Source organism: Oncorhynchus gorbuscha, linkage group LG04 (assembly GCF_021184085.1).
Source record: "Oncorhynchus gorbuscha isolate QuinsamMale2020 ecotype Even-year linkage group LG04, OgorEven_v1.0, whole genome shotgun sequence".
Taxonomy (NCBI): Eukaryota; Metazoa; Chordata; class Actinopteri; order Salmoniformes; family Salmonidae; genus Oncorhynchus; species Oncorhynchus gorbuscha.
The window spans coordinates 39,994,420-40,014,736 of record NC_060176.1 but is presented as its reverse complement, the minus strand read 5'-3'; the positions used below and the strand labels follow the sequence as shown (position 1 = coordinate 40,014,736).

Here is a 20,317-nt window from a genome sequence, read left to right as displayed (position 1 = left end):
ACATATGCTTCTCCAGGAAATGCTCAATGGTTTTGGTTTTAGATGATCATAACCAGTGAGCTAATCCATGTTTTTAGCTGCTAACAATGCTGTCACTGAACAATTTGCGGATTATGTGCACACCACAGGCTCTTCAGCATTCACATACATTATTGGCGAACAGACAATGCGTATCTAAGGCTTCCTCTTTTTTTATGCAAAACTATACAACAACTCGATCACAAGCAGTAAGGACACTAGGCACAACAACGGCATAGATTTCAGATCACAGAATGAAAGTAAGGTGAAACATGTCAATTCACTGGAAAGGACTTTCTGCACAGCGTCTGTAAAACTGAACTGTTAGAACTGTAGAGAATTTCTGCACAGCGTCTGTAAAGCTGAACTGTAGACAGTCTGTTGAACAAACTCCAGCCTTCTTCTGTTTATATTGTAATTTTGTCCAGCCTCCAGATGAGGGAGTATCCTTCCAGATTATGGATTGGTGAGTGATCATATCGCATTTCTAACGCACAAACTGTTTGTGCACACATACACACACAACCTATCCCAGCCTGGTCTCGTTGACTAGACGTAATTTAGTAAATTTTAATCCGGGACACTCACATCAGTATGATATGTTATGTTTGGTATAGTTACGTAAAAAGGTTACTTAATCTAAAATGAAAGGAGGGTCGATGGGTGGGTGTATAACGGCAATGTCTAGCAAACAAAGGTTCCGGCGCCGACAGAGATGGCCGCCTCGCTTCGCGTTCCTAGGAAACTATGCAGTTTTTTTTTTTTTTTACGTGTTATTTCTTACATTAGTACCCCAGGTCATCTGAGGTTTCATTACATACAGTCGAGAAGAACTACTGAATATAAGATCAGCGTCAACTCACCATCAGTACGACCAAGAATATGTTTTCCGCGACGCGGATCCTGTGTTCTGCCTTACAAACAGGACAACGGAATGGATCGCATGCAGCGACCCAAAAAAACGACTCCGAAAAAGAGGGAAACGTAGCGGTCTTCTGGTCAGACTTCTGGTCTGGCACATCGCGCACCACTCCCCAGCATTCTTCTTGCCAATGTCCAGTCTCTTGACAACAAGGTTGATGAAATCCGAGCAAGGGTAGCATTCCAGAAGGACATCAGAGACTGCAACGTTCTCTGCTTCACGGAAACATGGCTTACTGGGAAGACGCTATACGATGCGGTGCAGCCAACGGGTTTCTCCACGCATCGCGCCGACAGAAACAAACATCTTTCTGGTAAGAAGAGTGGCGGGGGCGTATGCCTCATGACTAACGAGACATGGTGTGATGAAAGAAACATACAGGAACTCAAATCCTTCTGTTCACCTGATTTAGAATTCCTCACAATCAAATGTAGACCGCATTATCTTCCAAGAGAACTCTCTTCGATTATAATCACAGCCGTATATATCACCCCCCCCCAAGCAGACACATCGATGGCTCTGAACGAACTTTATTTAACTCTTTGCAAACTGGAAACCATTTATCCGGAGGCTGCATTCATTGTAGCTGGGGATTTTAACAAAGCTAATCTGAAAACAAGAATCCCTAAATTTTATCAGCATATCGATTGCGCAACCAGGGGTGGTAAAACCTTGGATCATTGTTACTCTAACTTCCGCGACGCATATAAGGCCCTGCCCCGCCCCCCTTTCGGAAAAGCTGACCACGACTCCATTTTGTTGATCCCTGCCTACAGGCAGAAACTAAAACAAGAGGCTCCCACGCTGAGGTCTGTCCAATGCTGGTCCGACCAAGCGGACTCCACACTCCAAGACTGCTTCCATCACGTGGACTGGGACATGTTTCGTATTGCGTCAGATAAAAATATTGACGAATATGCTGATTCGGTGTGCGAGTTCATTAGAACGTGCGTTGAAGATGTCGTTCCCATAGCAACGATAAAAACATTCCCTAACCAGAAACCGTGGATTGATGGCAGCATTCGGGTGAAACTGAAAGCGCGAACCACTGCTTCTAATCAGGGCAAGGTGTCTGGCAACATGACCGAATATAAAAAAATGCAGCTATTCCCTCCGCAAGGCTATTAAACAAGCTAAGCGTCAGTACAGAGACAAAGTAGAATCTCAATTCAACGGCTCAGACACGAGAGGCATGTGGCAGGGTCTACAGTCAATCACGGACTACAAGAAGAAACCCAGCCCAGTCACGGACCAGGATGTCTTGCTCCCAGGCAGACTAAATAACTTTTTTGCCCGCTTTGAGGACAATACAGTGCCACTGACACGGCCTGCAACGAAAACATACGGTCTCCCCTTCACTGCAGCCGAGGTGAGTAAGACATTTAAACATGTTAACCCTCGCAAGGCTGCAGGCCCAGACGGCATCCCCAGCCGCGCCCTCAGAGCATGCGCAGACCAGCTGGCCGGTGTGTTTACGGACATATTCAATCAATCCCTATACTAGTCTGCTGTTCCCACATGCTTCAAGAGGGCCACCATTGTTCCTGTTCCCAAGAAAGCTAAGGTAACTGAGCTAAACGACTACCGCCCCGTAGTACTCACTTCCGTCATCATGAAGTGCTTTGAGAGACTAGTCAAGGACCATATCACCTCCACCCTACCTGACACCCTAGACCCACTCCAATTTGCTTACCGCCCAAATAGGTCCACAGACGATGCAATCTCAACCACACTGCACACTGCCCTAACCCACCTGGACAAGAGTGACCTATGTGAGAATGCTGTTCATCAACTACAGCTCGGCATTCAACACCATAGTACCCTCCAAGCTCATCATCAAGCTCGAGACCCTGGGTCTCGACCCCGCCCTGTGCAACTGGGTACTGGACTTCCTGACGGGCCGCCCCCAGGTGGTGAGGGTAGGCAATAACATCTCCTCCCCGCTGATCCTCAACACGGGGGCCCCACAAGGGTGCGTTCTGAGCCCTCTCCTGTACTCCCTGTTCACCCATGACTGCGTGGCCATGCACGCCTCTAACTCAATCATCAAGTTTGCGGACGACACAACAGTGGTAGGCTTGATTACCAACAACGACGAGACGGCCTACAGGGAGGAGGTGAGGGCCCTCGGTGTGTGGTGTCAGGAAAATAACCTTGCACTCAACGTCAACAAAACAAAGGAGATGATTGTGGACTTCAGGAAACAGCAGAGGGAACACCCCCCTATCCACATTGATGGAACAGTAGTGGAGAGGGTAGCAAGTTTTAAGTTCCTCGGCATACACATCACAGACAAACTGAATTGGTCCACTCACACTGACAGCGTCGTGAAGAAGGCGCAGCAGCGCCTCTTCAACCTCAGGAGGCTGAAGAAATTCGGCTTGTCACCAAAAGCACTCACAAACTTCTACAGATGCACAATCGAGAGCATCCTGGCGGGCTGTATCACCGCATGGTACGGCAACTGCTCCGCCCTCAACCGTAAGGCTCTCCAGAGGGTAGTGAGGTCTGCACAATGCATCACCGGGGGCAAATTACCTGCCCTCCAGGACACCTACACCACCCGATGTTACAGGAAGGCCATAAAGATCATCAAGGACATCAACCACCCGAGCCACTGCCTGTTCACCCCGTTATCATCCAGAAGGCGAGGTCAGTACAGGTGCATCAAAGCTGGGACCGAGAGACTGAAAAACAGCTTCTATCTCAAGGCCATCAGACTGTTAAACAGCCACCACTAACATTGAGTGGCTGCTGCCAACACACTGACTCAACTCCAGCCACTGGGATGGGAATTGATGGAAATTGATGTAAAATATATCACTAGCCACTTTAAACAATGCTTCCTAATATAATGTTTACATACCCTACATTATTCATCTCATATGTATACGTATATACTGTACTCTATATCATCTACTGCATCTTTATGTAATACATGTATCACTAGCCACTAACTATGACACTTTGTTTACATACTCATCTCATATGTATATACTGTACTCAATACCATCTACTGTATCTTGCCTATGCCGCTCTGTACCATCACTCATTCATATATCTTTATGTACATATTCTTTATCTCCTTACACTTGTTTCTATAAGGTAGTAGTTTTGGAATTGTTAGCTAGATTACTTGTTGGTTATTACTGCATTGTCGGAACTAGAAGCACAAGCATTTCGCTACACTCGCATTAACATCTGCTAACCATGTGTATGTGACAAATAAAATTTGATTTGACTATACAAAATGTAACGTATCGTACTAAATGGAGCATCTCAGATTTACGTCCATAATACGAAGTGCTCTGACACCAGGTTGCCTATTCCTATCCCTTTAGTTTGCTCACACTCATTGCATTCACATGTTGTCGAGGGCAGTTGAAAAACATGGCATACACGACACCAGACCCACTAGTTCCTATTTATTTAACCAATTTATTTACTAGTACAAATTTAAGTCCCTCATAGGCATGTCCTCCCTCTACCCCAGCCCATTGAGCACCTCTATCTCCTGAATGTTTAGGCATTCAGGTCCAAAAAGTCACATTCTGACCACTTCTACCATGGGCAAATATGTATAGGTTTCATTAAAATCAAAAGGGGTGCAATCATAAAGTAATCAAATTCAAATGGAACGACCCACATGTGAGGACCACCCTCAAAAGGAAGATGCCCCCATCCTGCTAATTGGGATACTTTTGCAAATGTTTTGTTGTCTGAGTGAGGGAGATGGTGTAAATCAAGAGGACTCGATATGTTCTGAAAGGATTATAATAAATACTGCTTTGATGTCATACAAGAAAACCACACACATGTGAGTCCAAATATGCACTTAACATTTCCATATGATAAAACTCATGCTATGTACGTTATCAACATTTATTATAGCTATGTTTGATGTACAGGTTCAATGATGACATGGCGTCAAACCTTGGGTTTTCCTAAACAGAATTGGCCTGTTTGTCGTATTGTGAAGAAATTTAGCTGCATAAAAACGTTATTCTATGCAAACCAAAATGTTTTCAAAACAAAACGTGTCCTTGCTTTAGTTCCTTAATGGCACATATCGAAGAGCTAAAAAAAAGGCAACTAATAGCTGAAGGTTCTTCTCTTGAGTAATCAATGTGCATTGAAATTGCTATGGAACTATACACACTTTGGAGAGGTGTGTGGCCTTGGAGACAACAGTTAGTCCTCTTACTCAAACCTCTATAATTGCCTGGTCTTATGTTGCACCTACCCCACATTTTGTATTATTATTATGTTACTGAATGTATCCAGAGTATTTTCAGCTTTCTTTTTCAACAAATGCTGTGAAAAGTACAGTCAATGTAAAATGCACATAAATTCAACAGTGTAATGTTTGGATTCAATCTTGTCAGGTGAACTGTTGTGTTCTCACCTTTACATGCTGACCAAACCGGCTCCGTACTTCTGCGTATTGATTTTGTCTAGCCACACCAGATGCGTTCATGACATGCAGGTTAAAATACCAAAACCAACAGTGAACCAGCTATATTAATTTGGGGACAGGTCGAAACACACATGAAACATTCATGAACATTTAGCTAGCTTTAAAGTGCATTACCACCACCAGATGGACTGGAGTGTGGCCCTCATTCATCTTTCAATCACCAAAAAGCAGTTTGGATGAAATGATTGAATAACAACATATCTGCCACGCTGATCCTCAACACAGGGGACCCTCAGGTGTGTGTGCTTAGTCCCCTTCTGTGCTCCATGTTCACCCACAACAGCATGGCCGTGCACGACTCCAAAACCATTGCTAAGTTTCGTGACGACATGACGGTGGCAGGCCTGATCACCGATAATGATGAGACAGCCTATAGGGAGGTGGTCAGAGACCTGGCAATGTGGTGACAGGACAACAACTTTTCCCTCAACGTCAGAAAGAACAAGGAGCTGATTTTGGACGACAGGAAACGGAGGGCCAAGCACGCCCCTATTCACACCGACGGGGCTGTAGTGAGGCTGAAAAGATTTGGCATGGGCCCTCAGATCCTCAAAAAGTTCTACAGCTGCACAATTGAGAGCATCTTGACTGGCTGCATCACCGCTTGGTACGGCAATTGCTTGGCACCCGACCGCAAGGCATGACAGAGGGTAGTGCGTACGGTGCAGTACATCACTGGGAATGAGCTCCCTGCCATCCAGGACTTATAAACCAGGCAGTGTCCGAGGAAATTGTAAAATACTCCAGCTGCCCAAGTCATAGACTGTTCTCTCTGCTACCACACGACAAGAAGTACCGATACACCAAGTCTGGAAACAACAAAACCCGGAACAGTTTCTACCCCCAAGCCCTAAGTCTGCTAAATAGTTAGTCCTGGTAGCCATTTGATTAACTATTTAACTAAATAGCTTCTCGGACTATCTGCATTGAACCTTTCGCACTAAAATGTTTTGACTCTTCACATAAGCTTGTGCTTCTGTTTTTATTATCTATCCTAGTCACTTTATTTCTAGTTATATGTACATATCTACCTCAATTACCTCATACCCTTGCACAATGGCTCAGTACTGGTACCCCGTGAATATATTAGCCAAGTTAGCATTACTCGTGTATTTATTATTACATGTTATTACTTTTCAAATATCTCTATTTTCTCTCTCTGTATTGTTGTAAGCATTTCACTGTATTCTGCACCTGTTGGTAATGAAGAGTGTGACGATTAAAATGAAAGAATATACACTGAGTGTAGAAAACATTATGAACACCTGCTCGTTCCATGACATAGACTGACCAGGTGAATCCAGGTGAGGGCTATTATCCCTTATTGATGTCACTTGTTAAATCCACTTAAAACAGTGTAGATGAAGTGGAGGAGACATGTTAAAGAGTGGGGGGTGCAATTCATACAGTAGTTTCAGAAGTTTACATACACTTAGGTTGGAGTCATTAATACTTGTTTTTCAACCACTCCAAAAATGCATTGTTAACAAACTAATTTTGGCAAGTCGGATAGGACATCTACTTTGTGCATGACACAAGTAATTTTTTCAACAATTGTTTACAGACAGATTATTTCACTTATAATTCACTGTATCACAATTCCAGTGGGACAAAAGTTTACATACACTAAGTTGACTGTGCCTTTAAACAGCTTGGAAAATTCCAGAAAATGACGTCATGGCTTTAGAAGCTTCCGATAGGCTAATTGACATAATTTGAGTCAATTGGCAGTGTACCTGTGGATGTATTTCAAGGCCTACCTTCAAGCTCAGTGACTCTTTGCTTGACATCATGGGAAAGTCAAAAGAAATCAGCCAAGACCTCAGAAAAAAATTATAGACCTCCACAAGTCTGGTTCATCCTTGGGAGCAATTTCCAAATGCCTGAAGGTACCACGTTCATCTGTACAAACAGTAGTACGCAAGTATAAACACCATGGTACCACTCAGCCGTCATATTGCTCAGGAAGGAGATGCGTTTTGTCTCCTAGAGATAAACGTACTTTCATGCGAAAAGTGCAAATCAATCCCAGAACAACAGCAAAGGACCTTGTGAAGATGCTGGAGGAAACGGGCACAAAGTAAAACAAGTATGACATTAACATAACCTGAAAGACCACTCAGCAAGGAAGAAGCCACTGCTCCAAAACCGCCATAGAAAAAGCCAGACTACGGTTTAGAACTGCACATGGGGACAAAGATTGTACTTTTTGGAGAAATGTCCTCTGGCCTGATGAAACTGTTAGGCTATAATGACCATCGTTTTGTTTAGAGGAAAAAGGGGGAGGCTTGCAAGCTGAAGAACACCATCCCAACCGTGAAGCATGGGGGTGGCAGCATCATGTTGTGGGGGTGCTTTGCTGCAGGAAGGACTGGTGCACTTCACAAAATAGATGGCATCATGAGGATGGAAAATGATGTGGATATATTGAAGCAACATCTCAAGACTTCAGTCAGGAAGTTAAAAGCTTGGTCGCAAATGGGTTTTCCAAGTGGACAATGACCCCAAGCATACTTCCAAAGTTGTGGCAAAATGGCTTAAGGACAACAAAGTCAAGGTATTGGAGTGGCCATCACAAAGCCCTGACCTCAATCCTATAGAACATTTTGTAGGCAGAACTGAAAAAGCGTGTGCGAGCAAGGAGGCCTACAAACCTGACTCAGTTACACCAACTCTGTCAGGAGGAATGGGACAAAATTCATCCAACTTATTGTGGGAAGCTTGTGGAAGGTTACCCGGAATGTTTGACCCAAGTTAAACAAACAATTTAAAGGCAATGCTACCAAATACTAATTGAGTGTATGCAAACTTCTGACTGGGAATGTGATGAAAGAAATAAAAGCAGAGGATTAAAAAAAGCAGAGGATTACTAGGATTAAATGTAAGGAATTGTGAAAAACTGATTTGAAATATATTTTGCTAAGGTGTATGTAAACCTCCAACTTCAACTTTATCTACCTACCTATCTACCTACATACAAAAGTGTGTGGATCCCCCTTCAAATTAGTAGATTATTCTACCACTTGGCACTGTGCTTACGCATGCTGTGCATAAATTCACGCACACTGTCAAGCAAACGTTCATATGTGCACTTTGCATGGATATGATCCCACGCATGGTTTATGCACACATTTGTGCCTACGCACGGTTGATAAATGAGGCCCCTGGGCTCTCCAACCCTGTTCCTGGAAAGTTACTGTCCTGTAGATTTTCACTCCAACCCTCCTAATCTAGCGCACCTGATTCTAATAACTGGGTTTGAATGGAAAACCTGCAGAACGGTAGCTCTCCAGGAACAGGGTTGGAGAGCCCTAAAATAGACCCATTTTGAATGAACGATGGCACCATTTCACTTGAGTCCCTTTTCTAAAACCAATTTCATCAAATAGTATTTATGTAGCCTAATCATTTTAACAGCAATATTTGTCACAACGTATTTTACATTTACCCAGCCTTGACCCCCTAAATAGCATTCAGCAGCACAAAGCCTCCGTCAGTCCATCTAGACTTTTAATTGGTTGTTTTTGTAGCATCCCAGACATGTGGAATGTTGTGTTCCCTTCAATGTCGGAAAATTAACCGTTTGAATCCTGTCTTTTTATGTGACTGCCTGCTATCTGTGACAACCGGTGGAATGTTGTCTTCCATTCCATGTCATAAAACGAAAAGGTTGAATCAGTCATTGTAAGTGACTTCCTGCTTCTATTTCAGCTGGAGCTGAAGATCATGCACATAGAAGAGGGGACGGATAATGGGGCCACTCCTATGTTTCTTATGGAGTTGATGGAGATAACGAAGCTCTGGATGAGGCATAGAGCAAAGAAGAAACGGACAAGATAGGTGCCTCTATGAAAGGTGTGGGTTAAAATAATAATTTTACTCAGCCTACTTATTCTTCTTCATGAATATGTTGATTTGAACCTGCAGGAAGGGAGTTCAACAAAATTAATCAGTGTATTGTTTATTTTTTACAGTTATGGCTTTGATAAGCTTACGGGATGTGATTTTTGGAACTTTTACCATATTGCATTTCAATGCAAAATGTATTTAAACTTTTTTCTCCCCATTTACTTGCAGAGAAATTGAAAGACTTGACTGAACAAATAGATCCATCACTGCACAAAGGTATGTTGCCCTCAGACACTAAAGTGTTATGTTTCTCTCCCTCCTACTCACTGTTCAGTCTTATGGTGTTAATTCAGATGCTTTCAGATGTGCTTGTGAGTCACATGGTTCAACTTTCTATTCGCTTTTGCACAACATACAGTTTTTTTTCTTTTCAACAGGAGAGCTTCAAGCTGCCAAAGCACTTCTCGCCCAAATGAAATACTTTGCGAGCATTGAAGACAAGCATTGAAGACAAGGTGAAGGAAAAACTGTTAGAGCTAATGTAAACTTTGTTGACTTTGTTTGGATACTTCTTGGGTCTTTTTAAAGCTGTTTTGACAGGTCTTTAATAATTCTAATAATACAATTAGTATTTATTTATTTATTATGTACAGTATTTGTTAAAGTTTCAGGTATACTAATAAATGTCAAATATTAATAGGTTACACATTGCCATCATTTTTGTGTGATGGATCAATTCAAAAGTCAATTATTGAGTATATTAAAAATATTATATTATATGAAAAGCTTTTAACTCAGCTATCTCCTGCGCAATAGATGTGTCCGTAAAGAATACCGTAACAACATTGGAGGGTTAAGCTGGTGTAGTAAAAGACATGCTCCGGTACTTGGTGACTAAGAAAGTATTTTTAAACCTCCCACTTTGGGAAGCGACTGTTTTCTTAAAGCTGTGCCGTGCCTTTTTCCCTACATTTCTCCCCACGTGGGCCAGCCCCTAGCAATTAGAATTTCAGCCAATGAGCTTCAGCCCCTCGCATTTTGAGTGACAGCTAGCAAGAGGCCTACACAGCGTTATCCAATGAGGTTGCAGGGTGGGCCCAACGGCTCAGTGGACACAACAGAGAGGGAGAGAGAAAGAGCAATGACGTGTGACAAACAGACATGTTATTGTCAGTGATTTAAATACTGCACAGTCACAAAGTTTACATATGATTATCTTGCCTATCAGTATAGCATTTGTTATTACGGCCTGTTGTTGAGTCACACGGGGTGATGCGGGTTGAGAATATACCCCTTGTAATCTGTAGCGGGAGACATACTTCCTTGAAAATACTGGAGGAAGAATAGCAGCACATAACTTTCTCTGCCTGAACCAAAAGGATGCCCTTCACATAATTAGAAAGATTGTGCATTATTTATTTATGCCACATATACAGTACCAGTCAAAAGTTTGGACACATCTTCTCATTCAAGGGGTTTTCTTTATTTTGACTATTTTCTACATTGTAGAATAATCGTGAAGACATCAAAATTATGAAATAACACATGGAATCAAGTAGTAACCAAAAAGGTGTTAAACAAATAAAATATATTTTATATTTGAGATTCCTCAAAGTAGCCACCCTTTGTCTTGATGACAGCTTTGCACAATCTTGGTATTCTCTCAACCAGCTCCATGAGGTAGTCAATAATAATTTCAATAACAGGTGTGCCTAGTTAAAAGTCAATTTGTGGAATTAATGCTTTTGAGTCAATCAGTTGTGTTGTGCAATGGTAGGGGTGGTATACAGAAGATTATTTGGTAAAATACCAAGTCCATATTATGACATGAACAGCTCAAATTAGCAAAGGGAAATGACAGTCCATCATTACTTTAAACATTAAGGTCAGTGTTACTGATACAAGTATCCTGTGTGTGTATTTGTATTTATTTGTTTTCTAACCCTAGGAAGCTCTTTGCCACATTCTCCTCCCTCCTGAATCCTCCTCCCCCTCCCCCCCCCTCCTCCCTCTCTGCAGATGACTTCGTCAACCATTTTGAAAAGAAGATCGACGACATCCGATCCTCGTTTGCTAAGTCAAACAACACCGCTGGTTCTGCTCACACTGCCCTACCCTGTGCTCTGACCTCTTTCTCCCCTCTCTCTCCAGATGAAATCTCGCGTCTTGTGACGGCCGGCCGCCCAACAACCTGCCCGCTCGACCCTATCCCCTCCTCTCTTCTCCAGACCATTTCCGGAGACCTTCTCCCTTACCTCACCTCGCTCATCAACTTATCCCTGACCGCTGGCTACGTCCCTTCCGTCTTCAAGAGAGCGAGAGTTGCACCCCTTCTGAAAAAACCTACACTCGATCCCTCCGATGTCAACAACTACAGACCAGTATCCCTTCTTTCTTTTCTCTCCAAAACTCTTGAACGTGCCGTCCTTGGTCAGCTCTCCCGCTATCTCTCTCAGAATGACCTTCTTGATCCAAATCAGTCAGGTTTCAAGACTAGTCATTCAACTGAGACTGCTCTTCTCTGTATCACGGAGGCGCTCCGCACCGCTAAAGCTAACTCTCTCTCCTCTGCTCTCATCCTTCTAGACCTATCGGCTGCCTTCGATACAGTGAACCATCAGATCCTCCTCTCCACCCTCTCCGAGTTGGGCATCTCCGGCGCGGCCCACGCTTGGATTGCGTCCTACCTGACAGGTCGCTCCTACCAGGTGGCGTGGCGAGAATCTGTCTCCTCACCACGCGCTCTCACCACTGGTGTCCCCCAGGGCTCTGTTCTAGGCCCTCTCCTATTCTCGCTATACACCAAGTCACTTGGCTCTGTCATAACCTCACATGGTCTCTCCTATCATTGCTATGCAGACGACACACAATTAATCTTCTCCTTTCCCCCTTCTGATGACCAGGTGGCGAATCGCATCTCTGCATGTCTGGCAGACATATCAGTGTGGATGACGGATCACCACCTCAAGCTGAACTTCGGCAAGACGGAGCTGCTCTTCCTCCCGGGAAGGACTGCCTGTTCCATGATCTCGCCATCACGGTTGACAACTCCATTGTGTCCTCCTCCCAGAGCGCTAAGAACCTTGGCGTGATCCTGGACAACAAACTGTCGTTCTCAACTAACATCAAGGCGGTGGCCCGTTCCTGTAGGTTCATGCTCTACAACATCCGCAGAGTACGACCCTGCCTCACACAGGAAGCGGCGCAGGTCCTAATCCAGGCACTTGTCATCTCCCGTCTGGATTACTGCAACTCGCTGTTGGCTGGGCTCCCTGCCTGTGCCATTAAACCCCTACAACTCATCCAGAACGCCGCAGCCCGTCTAGTGTTCAACCTTCCCAAGTTCTCTCACGTCACCCCGCTCCTCCGCTCTCTCCACTGGCTTCCAGTTGAAGCTCGCATCCGCTACAAGACCATGGTGCTTGCCTACGGAGCTGTGAGGGGAATGGCACCTCAGTACCTCCAGGCTCTGATCAGGCCCTACACCCAAATAAGGGCACTGCGTTCATCCACCTCTGGCCTGCTCGCCTCCCTACCACTGAGGAAGTACAGTTCCCGCTCAGCTCAGTCAAAACTGTTCGCTGCTCTGGCTCCCCAATGGTGGAACAAACTCCCTCACGACGCCAGGACAGCGGAGTCAATCACCACCTTCCGGAGACACCTGAAACCCCACCTCTTTAAGGAATACCTAGGATAGGATAAAGTAATCCTTCTCACCCCCTCCCCCCTTAAAATATTTAGATGCACTATTGTAAAGTGGTTGTTCCACTGGATGTCATAAGGTGAATGCACCAATTTGTAAGTCGCTCTGGATAAGAGCGTCTGCTAAATGACTTAAATGTAAATGTAAATGTAAATGTTTTATTTCCTTCTGCCCTAGTCACAGGTGCCACTCATCAGTCGCCACTGAAGACACACCTGCTCCGTTTCCCTTACCCAATCACATCCCCTTTCACTTGGTTTTAAAACCCAGTCAGTTATTTTCCCAAACTCTCTCTCTCTTTGGATTGAGCTATCTCTGTTTTGTTTTTGCACCTACATGTCACATTTGTCCGTTATCCTGTGAGTATGTATTGCTGTGGTGTATCACTGTTTGTTTGTTGGTAGGAAAAGGGGATACCAAGCCAAATCGCCCATGGGCATACATTACCCGTAGGAAAACATTGTCTAAATACCCTAGTTAGAACTGGGCGGACCACCCACGGTATTTTATTGGTTAGTTAGCTAGCTGTGCTTGAAGCAGGTAAGACTAGCTTAGGGGTTTCTAGATCTTTCTTTCCTTGGGTCCAGCTCAGCCCCCCCCCCCCCCACATTACCGTGTGTTTAAGCAATAAAACCTTTAGTGTTTGACGGGAGATTTAGGTTCTCACTGTTCCTTTTCACTGTTATGATTTGCATGAGATATGTTACGGATCTCGTTTACATCCCCCCCCTAGACTGCAGGGCCAAAGGAGCTCATAACTGTCAGTCATTCCGGAAAATGTAAAAAACTTTTAATGTTTCTTCAAGTGTAGTGGCAAAAATCAACAAGCGCTATGATGAAACTGGCTTTCATGAGGGCCGCCACAGGAAAGGATGCCCCAGAGTTACCTCTGCTGCAGAGGATAAATTCATTAGCATTTACCAGCCTCAGAAACTGCAACCCAAATAAATGCTTCAGAGTTCAAGTAACAGACCCATCACAAGCATGGAGGACAAGGCACACTTAATCAGCATGGCTACCACAAAATCCTGCAGCGATACGCCATCCCATCTGGTTTTGCGCTTAGTGGGGCTATCATTTGTTTTACAACAGAACAATGAATCAACACACCTCCAGGCTGTGTAAGGGCTATATGACCAAGAAGGAGAGTGATGGAATGCTGCGTCAGATGACATGGCCTCCACAATCACCCAACCTCAACCCAGTTGAGATGGTTTGGGATGAGTTGGACCGCAGAGTGAAGGAAAAGCAGCCAACAAGTGCTCAACATATGTGTGAACTCCTTCAAGACGGTTGGAAAAGCATTCCAGGTGACACTGGTTGAGAGAAAGCTGTCATCAAGGCAAAGGGTGGCTACTTTGAATAATCTAAAATATATTTAGATTTGTTTAACACTTTTTTTGGTTCCATGTTATTTTGTAGTTTTGATGTCTTCACTATTCTACAATGTAGAAAATAGTAAAAAGAAAAAGCCTTGAATGAGTAGGTGTCTAAACTTTTGACTGGTAATGTATATTATGTTATTCAGACATAAATAAAGATTAGCTGCATGTTCAGGAGCCCTCAGATCGCCGTGTAGTTGTTAGTTCATGAACTGCATATTGAGCCAGTGAAGCCGTCGCTTAGGGACCACTCCCAGACATTTGTTTTGAATTTGTTGTTTTTTCATCTGCAGTGGATTGAAGTGTGGAAAATCAAGCTTAAATGTATTCCCTTTTGTTTATTTATGCTTTTATGGAACTCCACGTGAATACAGATCTTGTTATGTGATTTGTCAGACTAAATGGAAAATGGACTAGTTTAAGAATGGCACTCAAGCAACTATTAGAACCAGAACCATAAAGATATAGCGACCAATTAATTTGTGAATGTTATGACATTCAACACACAATCTGAAACTGCTATTAAGGAACACAGTTTACTTTCTCAAATCGAAACGGCATGTCAAACTCAACACGACTATTCTCATGAGCCCTGACTGTGATTCTCTGAGAATATACTTCCCTACAGTTACAGGACTTGACTCGTTGTTTATTAAGCCTGGAACAACAATGTCGTGTTCCATTTGCCACTGTGGAGAAGCAGTTTCCCTAATACTGTTGGATTGACCGTGAATTAAACAGTAGGGCTTAACCCACTGAAGGGAGACTCCGCAGTGGCCTATTTATTATTCATGCTGTAATCAGAAGGCATCTACGGTGCCACTATATTAATGAGAAAATGTGATCCACCAACTCTCAGGCCACTGCTGTCTCCAAGGACTCTTTGAAATGTAATTTGAAAGAAAATGGAGGGGAGGGGTGAAGCAAAATTGACTTGGATGGGAATGCATGGTGGAATGAACTAGGTGCATGTGGCTTTAGATTGAAGAAAGGTAGGCTTAGCTATTGGCAGTAAGTGGGAAAGGAAATGGAGCAAAAATATCAAATGTTTTCCTGCTGCTTCATGGCATCTGGACTTAGTGGAAAGGGAAAACATTTGGGGACTGTTTGCCTGTCTATCTAATCGGTTCCTTGGTTCTAGTCGGTTCCTTGGTTCTGCTACTGGCAAGCTGAGGGTTATAACTGAAAGTGATATAACAAAAAAATGATGGTCCTTGTAAGTTTCTCACAGAAATGACAGAAACCAAAGGTGAAACAGCCAATTATCAGCCTGGACCCAAAAATACAGATTCTGCCAGTGTGGCTCACTGTTTAATATTGGAAATGGTGGCAGAACAAGGAATGTAAAATTATCATATTCACTCATATAACTCTAGCTGACACTGCTGCTCCTTTTGGGGACAAATATTTGGTGAGTACAGAAGGTACAAGAGAACCCTATGATTGAGGTCTGGACCAATGGAGAATGAATTTGGTCCTTTTACTCATAACTGTGTGGTTGGTTCCTCACAGAACACCACCAGTCTTATTATCAGGTAATAGTCTATCTTCATCAGTCTCTGATTTAACAGCTGGGCTATCTGTTACCTTAGCTACACAGCATGTTTGTGTTTTATTTTTTATTTTGTGTGTGTTTTCATATTGGCATGATTGCTAGCTACAAAAGAGAAAGAGCACCAGTAAGCCAGTGACTCAGCCCCTGTAATAGGGTTAGAGGCAGAGAATTCCAGTGGAAAGAGGGGAACCGGCCAGGCAGAGACAGCAAGGGCGGTTCGTTGCTCCAGAGCTTTTCCGTTCACCTTCACACCTGTGCCAGACTACACTCAATCATATGACCCACTGAAGAGATGAGTCTTCAGCAAAGACTTAAAGGTTGAGACCGTGTTTGTGTCTCACACATGGGTAGGCAGACCATGCCATACAAATTGAGCTCTATAGGAGAAAGCCCTGTCTCCAGCTGTTTGCTTAGAAATTCTAGGGACAATTAGGAGGTCTGAGTCTTGTGACCGTAGCATATGTGTAGGTATGTACGGCAGGACCAAATCAGAGAGATAGGTAGGAGCAAGCCCATGTAATGCTTTGTAGGTTAGCAGTAAAACCTTGAAATCAGCCCTTGCCTTGACAGGAAGCAGGTGTAGGGAGGCTAGCACTGGAGTAATATGATCACATGTTTTGTTTCTAGTCAGGATTCTAGCAGCCGTATTTAGCTCTAACTGAAGTTTATTTAGTGCTTTATCCAGGTAGCCGGAAAGTAGAGCATTGCAGTAGTCTAACCTAGATGTAACAAAAGCATCGATACATTTTTCTGCATTTTTGGACAAAGTTTCAGATTTTTGCAATGTTACGTAGATGGAAAAAAGCTGTCCTTGAAACAGTCTTGATATGTTCATCACGAGAGATCAGAGTCCAGAGTAACGCCGAGGTCCTTCACAGTTTTATTTGAAACGACTGTACAACCATTAAGATGAATTGTCAGATTCAACAGAAGATCTCTTTGTTTCTTGGGACCTAGAACGAGCATCTCTGTTTTGTCCGAGTTTAAAAGTAAAAAGTTTGCAGCCATCCACTTCCTTATGTCTGAAACACAGGCTTCTAGCGAGGGCAATTTTGGGGCTTCACCATTTTTCATTGAAATGTAAAGCTGTGTGTCATCCGCATAGCAGTGAAAGTTAACATTATGTTTTCGAAGGACATCCCCAAGAGGTAAAATATATAGTGAAAACAATAGTGGTCCTAAAGCGGAACCTAGAGGAACACCGAAATGTACAGTTGATTTGTCAGAGGACAAGCCATTCTCAGAGACAAACTGATATCTTTCCGACAGATAAGATCTAAACCAGACCAGAACTTGTCCATGTAGACCAATTTGGGTTTCCAATCTCTCCAAAATAATGTTGTGATCGATGGTATCAAAAGGAGCACTAAGGTCTAGGAGCACGAGGACAGATGCAGAGCCTCGGTCTGATGCCATTAAAAGGTCATTTACCACCTTCACAAGTACAGTCTCAGTGCTATGATGGGGTCTAGAACCAGACTGAAGCATTTTGTATACATTGTTTGTCTTCAGGAAGGCACTGAAGTTGCTGCTGGTACTCATCCGGTGGATAGAGAGCCGTTTATTATGTTCAACATAGGAGGGCCAAGCACAAGAAGCAGCTCTTTCAGTAGTTTAGTTGGAATAGGGTCCAGTATGCTGCTTGAAGGTTTAGAGGCCATGATTATTTTCATCATTGTGTCAAGAGATATAGTACTAAAACACTTGAGCGTCTCTCTTGATCCTAGGTCCTGGCAGAGTTGTGCAGGCTCAGGACAACTGAGCTTTGAAGGAATACGCAGATTTAAAGAGGAGTCCGTAATTTGCTTTCTAATAATCATGATCTTTTCCTCAAAGAAGTTCATGAATTTATTACTGCTGAAGTGAAAGCCATCCTCACTTGGGGAATGCTGCTTTTTAGTTAGCTTTGCGACAGTATCAAAAAAAAAATCTTATTTTTCTTATTTTCCTCAATTAAGTTGGAAAAATAGGATGATCAAGCAGCAGTAAGGGCACTTCGATACTGCACGGTACTGTCTTTCCAAGCTAGTCGGAAGACTTCCAGTTTGGCGTGGCGCCATTTCCGTTCCAATTTTCTGGAAGCTTGCTTCAGAGCTCGGGTATTTTCTGTATACCAGGGAGCTAGTTTCTTATGAGAAATGTTTTTAGTTTTTAGGGGGGGAGGTTGCAGAGGTTGACTTGACTGTGTAAGCCGTAGTTGGCTAGCCAGCTAGCAATGGATTAGAACGTTGCCTGACAGCATGGCAACCAAATAAAAAAAAACGAACCACTGGGTTGCGCCCATAGATGTAGAACAGAAAGAATGAACAACTGGGTCACGTCTTAGGCAATGGACTATCAATCAGGTTTGGTGGGAGGAATGAAAAGTTTGAATTTACTTAAAAAAATATTTTTTATAAAAAAAAAACATGTCATTTCTACAGGTGAATGTGTACTCGGGCAAGGGACCCAGCTCCACCACATCGGAAGGAAGAGACCCAGCTCCACCTCATCCCACTGCGTTGTCCATTGTTTTTAAGGTGATGTACAGAATGTTGGCTTTATCCCTTACATTATCTGCCACTGTTAAAGGTTCCATGTTGCCTCCAACCTATTATCTTATCACTTTCTGTTGTTATTTTCTTGAATATGGCATTACATGGCCTCCCCCACTTATTTTCTTCTCATGAATATGGCATTACTTCTTACTGAGTGCACATATGTCCTCTTTGTTATTCCACCCATCCCGGCTCTAGCCATGAGGCCCTGGACCCCAACACAGTGTTAGGCCAAAGAAGTGAACTCCTGCCAGCACTAGACTGCACTCAAGCTGTAGTGCGTCTGTTCTGTTGACCCTAACCTTGTTGTTGTTTACAAACAACATTCTGAACATATTTTGAGCTATTTATACTCTATGCCACTTTCCCTCTAATGTGGAACATTAAACACAGATAGGAAGTTGTGACTAATGGCAGTGGGATGATAGGGTCATTGCATAAGGTTAACAAGTGGTTTGTCAGTGCATAATTTGTACCACCAGTGCCATCAAAATGGTGCCCTGTAGGCATAGGAAGCTTGCAAACATTGACATGCAGTGATATGATAGGCGATCTGAATCTGAGCCAAACGCATTTAGATACAACTCGTGTTCACTGTTTGTTGTGGGGTTGTTTTTCCAATTACAGTATTGAATAATTAAAAAAACATTACCACAGGGGTTCTATTGCATTCTCTATTGTATCTGGCTGCAGTTTTTATGTTGTGTAAAAAAAATATAAAAAAACACTGTCCGGGTCTGTTTTCAACGTGAAGGGGACCTGGTTCACAGCTTGACGTTTATTGTAATGAATCTTTATGCTAGATGAGCCAGCTGCAAAGTCAAATATATCGTAAAAAGTCATGAAAGAAAAACTTGCATTTTGGTCTTAAATGAAATTTTATTTTCTACAAGCAAATCTTTATTTTTTATGTAAATCAAATGTTATAGAAGGGTCCAGACACCGTTTTAGTGATTTCAATTGATTTTGAGAAACAAAAATCACCACCTCATCGTTGTTTAGTATGAGGGTCCTGAAATAACATGAACCAAGGCTCCAAAAAGACCCAAATACGTCCTGTTAGAAACTAGAAAGCTCTCAGTGTAGTGATACAGGTATTTAGATGTTCTACACATGAAATGTCATTCCAAACTTTTTCCGCAACATTATATTTTATTTTGTTGTGACTCCAGCCGTTGCCCCTATCCTGCTGTTCCATTATCTTGTAGACTGAGGATCTCAAGTCTGCGAGGGTGCGCAGCTGAACACTATACTGGAAACACTCCGTTTGAAATTTTTGACCTAAACATAACCAATATTCGTTAATTATAAATACCAAAATTGTTTTTATGTGGATTCCACGACGCGGTTAGCTTTTAACAGTTAGAACTGGTATTTCCTGTCCCGGAATCCCGCTTAAGACCGGTTGAAGCCTGCTTGACAGCGCCGCTAAACTGATAGCCATCAAGCCGACAAAATGAGTCCCAGATGAGTTTTGCAATGGAGCCCTCATTGTCTGGAGAAATAAATGAACGGTTCCAGCACTGTAGAAGCTGTATCTACTACGCTTTGTTTCTGGACAACCTGGATCACTCAGAGTTCCAATACGGCAATTGTTTGCTTGCCGAGGATTATAGACTTGAGGTGGCTTCCTTGATCGCGCAGGTTGCCAGCCTATTTAAGAAACCGGAAAAGGCAGAGTGGAATGTTTACCTTTTCAATGCCGGTGTCTGGACAGCGTGCGCACTTGTTGGATGCATCTCTGCCTTGTCATTATCCATCTGGCCAGTGTTGCCCGGAGCTCCTCCATCTGATAGCGGAGTCGAAGGAGCACAGCAAGAGGAGCAAGGCAATCAATGTTGGTCGCATGTCATGAGCCGGAGAAGCCGAAGCCA

General features: G+C 43.3%; 1 long non-coding RNA gene across 2 annotated transcripts; it reads left to right on the top strand.

The window, feature by feature from the left end:
- Positions 1-4: 4 nt before the first annotated feature.
- On the top strand, positions 5-19,512 carry LOC124034057. 2 transcript variants are annotated; one of them, XR_006838502.1, is made up of 6 exons: positions 5-484; positions 9,129-9,272; positions 9,495-9,542; positions 9,704-9,781; positions 18,330-18,425; positions 18,642-19,512. It is a non-coding gene; the product is annotated as an uncharacterized LOC124034057 (long non-coding RNA). The 2 variants fall into 2 exon arrangements; XR_006838501.1 differs by having other exon boundaries at positions 18,330-19,512.
- Positions 19,513-20,317: the final 805 nt, after the last annotated feature.